The following is an 8,264-nucleotide window of genomic DNA, read 5'->3' on the forward strand; positions in this document are numbered from 1 at the left end:
ATGGCCTCTGTGTCTTCTGAGTTATTGTTCGGGCGGTGGCAGATTAAGCATTTCTTGCTGTCGAGCCTCGCACGGACACTGGAGGCCTTTCCTACGATGGTCATGATTTTCGCCGACTATGAACCCCATTGGCATTGCAATGGAGGGAAAACTCCAGAGGATTTCCTTTCCGTGAAGCCAAGGTTCGAATCCTGCAGCCCGACGGGATCTATATGCTCCATGGACCCGGCCTCATGGGACTGGGACGGAGGCCCCGGGGTTTCGACGGTCTGCGGATGGGATCTCGTCTGCGGCCAGAAATACAAAGTTGGGTTTTTGCAGTCTGTGTTCTTTGTCGGGTGTTTGCTCGGTAATTGATATTTTCAGCCCCTGTGCGCTTTTATATCTGACGGCTGATCGCCATTAAGATTTTCTTTCAGTTTCTGATTTATTTTTTGATACAGGTGCAGGGATATCTAGGCATCTATCGGATTCTTCGCTGGGGCGTGAGGGTGTCCTGAAGTTGGTCTGCATCTGCAATGCCATTTTTTGGTTTCTTGACGGCAATGTCGCCGAATTTATGGGTTTATTTAATTCTCCGTCTATTGACGGGAATTAGCAATGGTGGCCTGGGGTTGTCGTCGTTCGTCTTGGCGACGGAAGCCGTCGGACCGTCCAAGAGAGCACCGGTTGGCATGTCGACTTTCTACTTCTTTTCTCTCGGCATAGCAGTGCTGCCGGCTCTGTCCTACTTTTCTAGCAACTGGAGATATATGTACGTCGCGGGTTCGATCCCCTCGGCCGTGTATTGCATCTTCGTTCTGCCATTCATTTGGGAGTCCCCGCGGTGATACCTGGTGAAGGGCAGGCTGAAAGAAGCCATGGGCATCATGAGATAATAATCATCATCCCTCCATGATTCACATTATAGAAATAATAATTGACATTATCCACATACACAACTCTTGTGATGCATCTTTCTCATATGCTCAGGTCATTTTTTGAAATAAGTGTACTCATCCAATGATGGAGACTCAACACGCATGAGGTACATTAGTCATTTATTCATAAGAATATTTTTCATTTAGTATATTGGGATGTAAAGATTGTGGGTTGAAGTTGGAAATGAATCATGATGCTTGGAACTTATACTTGTTGCATTATTTCATTTTTGTGGTTATATCCTCCTTCTAGTGAAGTGTAACCATATAGGGACTTGTCCAACCTCATTAAGAATAATAAGCCTAAATAAATTAAAATAGAGTGGCTATATCATTTCATACTCAACACCTTCCATGCATCCCTTTTTTCCATTCTCCTGTCTTTTAACTTACTTAGTGTCATTAGTTTGCAAGTTTCTTACTTGTCTCATTAAACCGATCGAGTATGATGTGTAAGGGTGTCCCTCCATCATCAAAGTTGAAATTTTGCTCATATCCACCAAAATAAAATAAAAAATAAAACTTTACAAAAACAAAAATAAAAAAAATAACCACACAAAACATTAAAATAATATTTGTTAAATAAATTAAATCCCTCTAAACTCATGTTAGATTTATATTTAAAATAAATCTAAATTAATTCTATTGGAAAAAATGGTGTCCATTTTCCCTGCAGTTCAACCTCGCACTTTATTTCATTTCATAAAAAATGAACACCACTCCATTCAAGTACAGCCTTTGACATGTTACAAAAATTGAAAGATCCATATAACCAGCATCCATATGCTCTTAATCCGTGCTGCTATGAAGCCTTCACATGGGTCCCCTCGACCTAAAATTATTTAATGAGAAAGTTCAAAGGGGAGGTGCATTTTCGAACGGGCTCGCCTTTTAACAACCTGCGGATCCTCACTTGATTATCCATGCTGCACTAATTTGTTTATCCTGTCGCACAAAAATTCTGTTTTCAATGACAAATTTTACAAGTAATAATAATTTTTTAAGATACTGTGAGCGTTTACAATGATTCAGTGCATGGTTTAACGACGTTTTAGGAGCTAGCCATGGGAGATTTCAGAAGACTATGCTGTTGCTGATGCCTAGAGAGGTTTGTCTATTTTGTTCATGTGTGAAGTCTCGAGGAGACTGCATTTGTAGTTGGGACATTGTTGCCTACACCTTAAAGGCCTGCTTAGACCTTCATAAACAAAGTTACATTCAAATGAAGCATGCCAACCGAGCGAACATACTAAATAAGTAGCTTCCACTAGGTATTTAGTCATATATTCTCTGTTTGATATGTGCTTATTTATTTTTTATTTTTCAACTTGAAAGGGTGTACCTAATGTCTGTGCATATCCTTCTTACTTCCAGAACACCTAGAATAGGTTACATCATTTGCATTATCAAAAGTAGAATCACAACACACGCAAACAAATACATACGCCCACCAAGCACAAGAAAATAGTGTGATGGCTATCAACTTTTTTAAATCAAACTTGTAATAATCTCAATAATAAATCTAATGTTCTTTAGAGAAGACCTGCTACTCTAGTTTTTGTTGGGTTTCGTACAGTTTATAGTGTATCATAAGGAAATACATTTCTTGAAGGGATTGCATCAGAAGGCTCAACGGACCTTTGAGCATTTTTGTAGGGGTTTATGTTATACAATCATTAAAATTTTTGATAAAATTAGTCTGGACTATCCACATTCCTATTTTTTTCAATAAATTTGAAGAAGTGCATGTTTTTGCTTTAATAATATGTATACTGAGTACTCCTAAAATTTTCTGAACTATAGTTTTGTGGGCCAATTGTTTTCTGTATTGTACGGTATCCACATTTGAATTCAGATTCTATCTTGATAACTATCATTTCTTAGTATGTTTTTATGAATATATTGCATTGTAAGTGTTCTCTCTTCTTACATTGGACAAGAGAATACGACTGTCTTTGACAATGTGAAGTTGTGGAAGATGCAAAACTTCCCTTGCTTTACATGAGCCAACTTGACCTTCAATAGAAATGTTGCTGAACACAATGAGAAGTTTCATGCTTCTTTAGAGAGCATCCCGAAAGGCTTGTGTAATTCCTGCTTTGTTTTGGTTGATGCCTTGCTGAGGAATCATTGAGACTCATCATGGTTTTGTGGTCCAATCAGAACCTATTCAATACTCACCTTCGTTGACTATATTAGTCGAACACAAACCTTGTCAAAACTCTCAAGCCAGTAGGGCTTGGGCACAATGTTAGTTCCTCAATATGGTGATCAAAGTCTGTCTTCAACATTACAATTGTCTTCACGCATCCTTTTTCTAAATGAATCTACATTACATGCGCTTGAAGAACTAGCTTTGAAGTCTCTATTCTCAGGCAATGTTCAGGTCTAAGTTCATGTAGGCAATGCTATGTTGAAATTATACTTGCATACCAGAATCTTATATTGGCGGAAGACCGTTACTCAAATGTCTGCCAAAAAGAGAACCCATTTTGACACACCACCTATGCAGAGGAAGAAGCTTCACAAGTGTTTGGGCTCCTTTTCTCTATCATGGCTGGGGAAGTAGCCAAGAGTAAATATCTCTACAGGCATGAAGTCCAATAAAAATAATGTATAAGACATATTTGACAACCAACAATTGCATCTAAAATGAAAAATATGTTCCCGGCCTTTCAGAAAATGTGGAGTCTAGCATAATGTGAGGCCGTCATTATCATCGAAATTCCAACCAGATATGAATCTTTCAGTCTTATGGTATTATGGGACAATAAAATCACTGATATATGAACTATATATCAAGCTTTTAATCCTAAAATATAAGTGATGGATGCTTCATTACAAAGCCTAGAAGTCTTCTTTCAAATGTAACAATTGGATGATGCACATAAGTTGATGCTAATAGAAGTCCGTATGGAGTGACCAACCCATAACATGGTGGTGGGCTCTTGTACGAGAAGCCTTCTTTCAAATATAACAACTGAATGATGCATAGAAGTTGATACTAAAAGAAGTCAGTATGGAGCGACCAACCCTTAACATGGCGGTGGGCTCTTGTACGAGATTTAGTCAACTCAAATTCACCTCCTACACAAACTTTGATATGCTTCAAGCAAGAAATACAAGATAGGTTATACCTGAAGGGGAAAGCAGAGGAAATCATGAAGCAGTGGATTCATGTAAGGCAAGTACCTAGTCAAAGGCATCAAACAATATTTTTGATGGCTTCAAGTCCATGGTGACGAATTGGAAGTTCCTCGACTCACTTCTCAGAGGACTCTCAACCAAAATATCCAAAGAAAAATGGACCTGCTTAGTATAAATGCTTTGGAGAATGCTTTACAAGTAGCTTTCGAGTTTGAGGCCAAAGCTTCAGAAGAAAATGTACTAAGCCTCCACCAACTAAAGTAAGGTTCTCGAAGCCTTATCTTTTAGAACCGTCTCTATTAGTAACTCAGAGCAGCCTTTAAATCAGGGAAATGATTACACAATAGATAAAATTGGCCAGCGCTTATCAAAAATTCCATCCAGCCAAATAGTCGATGCTCAATCCTACTTTATATTTTCTAAGTGCAACCAATAACTCCACGAGGATAACATGATCCCTATTTAGCAAATACACCCCCTGCCTGCTCAAATGGTTGGTACCTATAATCATAGCCATGTATGGATAAAAATGATGACTACCAGTTACATTGGCTCTATACATTGATGGCAGTTTCTTTAGCTTTGCCAACAATCATTGTACTCTAGTATAGACTAAATAGACACTGGAATTTCCGTTATCCAGAAGATCGAATCTTACCCAAGGAATTCACAAAAGTTGTTGCCAACACACAATTGGTTGAAAATAATCTCCATCATCATAACCAACTTTATGCCCATAATATGCACAAATGGTAACACATGATACATCTCCCAAACCAACAGAGTCCAACTAAAGTCTAATCCGAGATCCTCCATTCTCAACACTTTATACATAAAAAAACTTGTTTGTAATCGACCTCTCTTTGCACTTTTTGGGGCAATTGCTAGTTATATTAAGTTACTTGAAAAATCGGTCTCCTACAATGTATTTTAGGTATTAGAGGGAAATGGTTATTTCCATTAATTGAGGAATCATTTAGGCAATTTCAGTCTTGTAGAAAAGATTTGTGTTGGTTCAACCTGGGCTCGAAACTTTTTTGTTGTCATCTAATTAATGAATGCATTAGGTTGACCATAACAAAATATCCATTTTCAGAATACACATTATCGTCCACCCTTGCTTTCAACAATGCCCATTCACATGTCGCTATTCTTCCCCACTCTATGCCTTACCACTCTATGCCTTACGGCGTTTCCTTTGCAACATAAGGTGCAAATGCTAGTTAAATTTAATCAAACGAATTACAAGTCTGGTTATCCTCATTCCAAATAAAATAAAATCGATTTTCGTAGATTAGGGTTGGTCTATTTAGACGTGTGTAATTAAAAGAATCCTAAATGAGAAATGAAATCGAAATGTAAGACTCTGAATCGACTGCTCAGGGACAAACAAATTATGTATGAGATAATATTTCTCTTGCTGGGTACAGTAAGGGGACATCTCTACCCGCAACCCGATCGATCGATCCTGCGGGTTGATCTGCGGAGAGAACGGCTGCTATTTATTGCTGCTAGCCACCAAAACAAGAATGAGAGTGGAAAAGGATCTGACATTGTACCTGGGCGTCATTCAGATTTGTTAAGATTCCAAAGTAGAGTCATTGAGATTCATGTGAATGTGAGGAGAAGTTTCCGTAAATTTTGCGTAACAAATTGAGGGATGGAGAAGAATTAAGATTGCAGCCAAATCCTCATACTTCGACAGAGGAACAACTCTGAGTGTTTGATTTATATTTCTTTGAGTATTTAACCGCTATTCCTGTGTAAATAAAATTTAGATTTTTTAATTAAACCCCCACAGCAGCGTGCCAGTGGTAGCCTGCTAGGTTCCATAGTTTTTATAGTATGCTTATGATTAAAGAAGCTCTGTGTCTTTATGGTGTGGTAATAGAACCCGCGAGTATGAGAAATTGGAGTCGAACCCTTGATCACGTTGTTAAAACCCTCAATCACCTGTGAATATCCTTATGGTTGTATAGAACTGACCTTAAAATAGTGGCCCCTGCTGATTTTATTTGACGCGGATCACCACTCACTCCTGTAGCTTTGTCTCGCTGGCTCGCTGGTTGTGGTAATCAAACTCACGTTGCTGGATTCGAAGTTAGAAGGCCGGATTCTTCGTTGGTTGTGGTAATCAGACTCACGTTGTTGGATTCGAAGTTAGAATCAAACCCCACCAGATTGTTAGAAGCCACACTGTCAACCAGTCGAAATAATAAGCACGTGGTAAGATCCTTTGTGTTGTCCTAAAACGGGAGACGTTACCTAATGTGGATGGTGGGCCAGATCACCACATATTCTAACAAATGTGTATGGGGACCAATCACCACCAGCGCTTGTTTGAGCAGTTTGTCTATAACGCGACTTTTTGAAAGCTTTTCCGGCGGGTTTTTCCGGTCGAAATCCGGCAGGAATTTATTGGAATGGCAAGTTTGATACCTAGTTTATGCACAATGAAAGCATCCCAGGGGTTTTTCAGGGTGCTGAATCCAAATATGCAGTTAAAAAACCATTTTAACTGCAACAAATCAAGATTTAACCTCAATTTCTTCATTCCGTCACCGGAATCTCCAAAGAGTCGCATTATAGACGACTCCCTTGTTTAATACAGTTTGGCTCACCAGGGAAATATGCATTAGTCCAAAGTGGATGGTGGATAGAGAGACGATAGTATTATTAGTTTTTTTTTTTTAATTCCTGTCGATGATATTATCAATATTCTAGAAGTGGAGACAAAACTAGTCAGCAATTTTGTGTTTTATTAGTAAAAGTATAGTTATGCTATTTGTGTTTTATTAGTAAAGGTATATTTGTGTTTTTTTATTTGTTAGTAAAAAATAGTGTAAACATATTCTATGACTGTTCAAAAATTGAAATCATTTTATATACTATAAAACTTTACATGCCAGATAATTATAAAATGAAAATTATCAAAAAAACACCATGCCAGGAGTATAACCAGAAAAATAGCAACAACAAAAAAAATCATGCCAGGAGTACAACCAGAAAGAATACGATGGAATAAAACAAAAACCAAAACCAAGAGCCGAGGAGATAGCCCAGGCCTTCGCATTAGCACACCATTTGCATTTGAACCTGATTTATTTTCCGTCTTTGAAGTGGCAAAATGAGACATAAATACTATCCACCCACGCCTTCATTGCCAATATTTGCAATCACTAATTAATTTTAATAGTCACTTCAAAACCCAGTATTATTATATATTAAATAAATTTTAATAGTGGAATCATGAATTAATTTTAATACTCACTTCAAAGCCCAGTATTATTATATATTAAATAAATTTTAATTAAATATATATTATTATCATTGAAATATTCTATATTTTTATATTAAAATTTACTTAAATATAAATTATTATCCGAACATTTTATATTTAAATAAGTAGGTTGCAGTATAAAATTTTATATGAAATTAAATTGAGTTTTCAATTAATTTAATATTAATAATTCTAATATTAATAAGTATGAGAAATTATAATTTAATTAAATATATTTCAAAAAATTGAAGTAAAAGTGGAACTTACTTTTGTAGTAGAGTTAGTTTTATATTATTAAATCTAAATAAAGAAAGAGTGAAATATTGGAATTAAAAATTGTTTTATAATTTTATTTGTATATTTTAAAATAAGTTGAATTCTAATTTATATTAATGTAAGTATTTCATTTTAAAATTTTATCTATTTACATTAGTTTTTTTTAGGTACTGGATCACACTTTTTTCTTTCTTTCTTTTTTATTTTATTTTATTTCATTTTATTGAAGTTGTGGTTGTATAGAATTGACCTAGTGGTCACCCCTTTTCCAAATTTGTTGTTGTATGCCATGGGGATATCTATTTTCATTGTTTAGCTAACATAGATAGCTCAACATGTCATCTGCATTGAGTGCTAATAACATAGGTAGCTCAATTGGTCATTCTACATTGAGTTCTAGTAAATATTAGGTTGGTGGTTTGACTTTATAGTAGTGACGTGTGATTTGCCAAAATGCTATTTTTGGGTGAATCATTTCTATAGTTTTCTCCCCCAAGGAGTGAGTTTCATGTATTCTCCTCATAAGGTGGGATTTCCAATGAAGACAAGTAGTTAGGCAAAGCTAAGTATTCATAGTATTCTCCTCATATGATGAGATTTCCATTGAAAAAAGAAAAGAAAAAAACTAAGTAAAGCTAAGT

The 8,264-nt window shown here is 36.3% G+C and overlaps 1 pseudogene; it reads left to right on the top strand.

The window, feature by feature from the left end:
- On the top strand, positions 1 to 830 carry LOC149202487 (organic cation/carnitine transporter 4 pseudogene; annotated as a pseudogene).
- Positions 831 to 8,264: the final 7,434 nt, after the last annotated feature.

This window comes from Pinus tabuliformis, chromosome 2_1 (assembly GCF_031772625.1).
Source record: "Pinus tabuliformis cultivar Carrire ecotype Pingquan chromosome 2_1, CPIR1, whole genome shotgun sequence".
NCBI lineage: Eukaryota > Viridiplantae > Streptophyta > Pinopsida > Pinales > Pinaceae > Pinus > Pinus tabuliformis.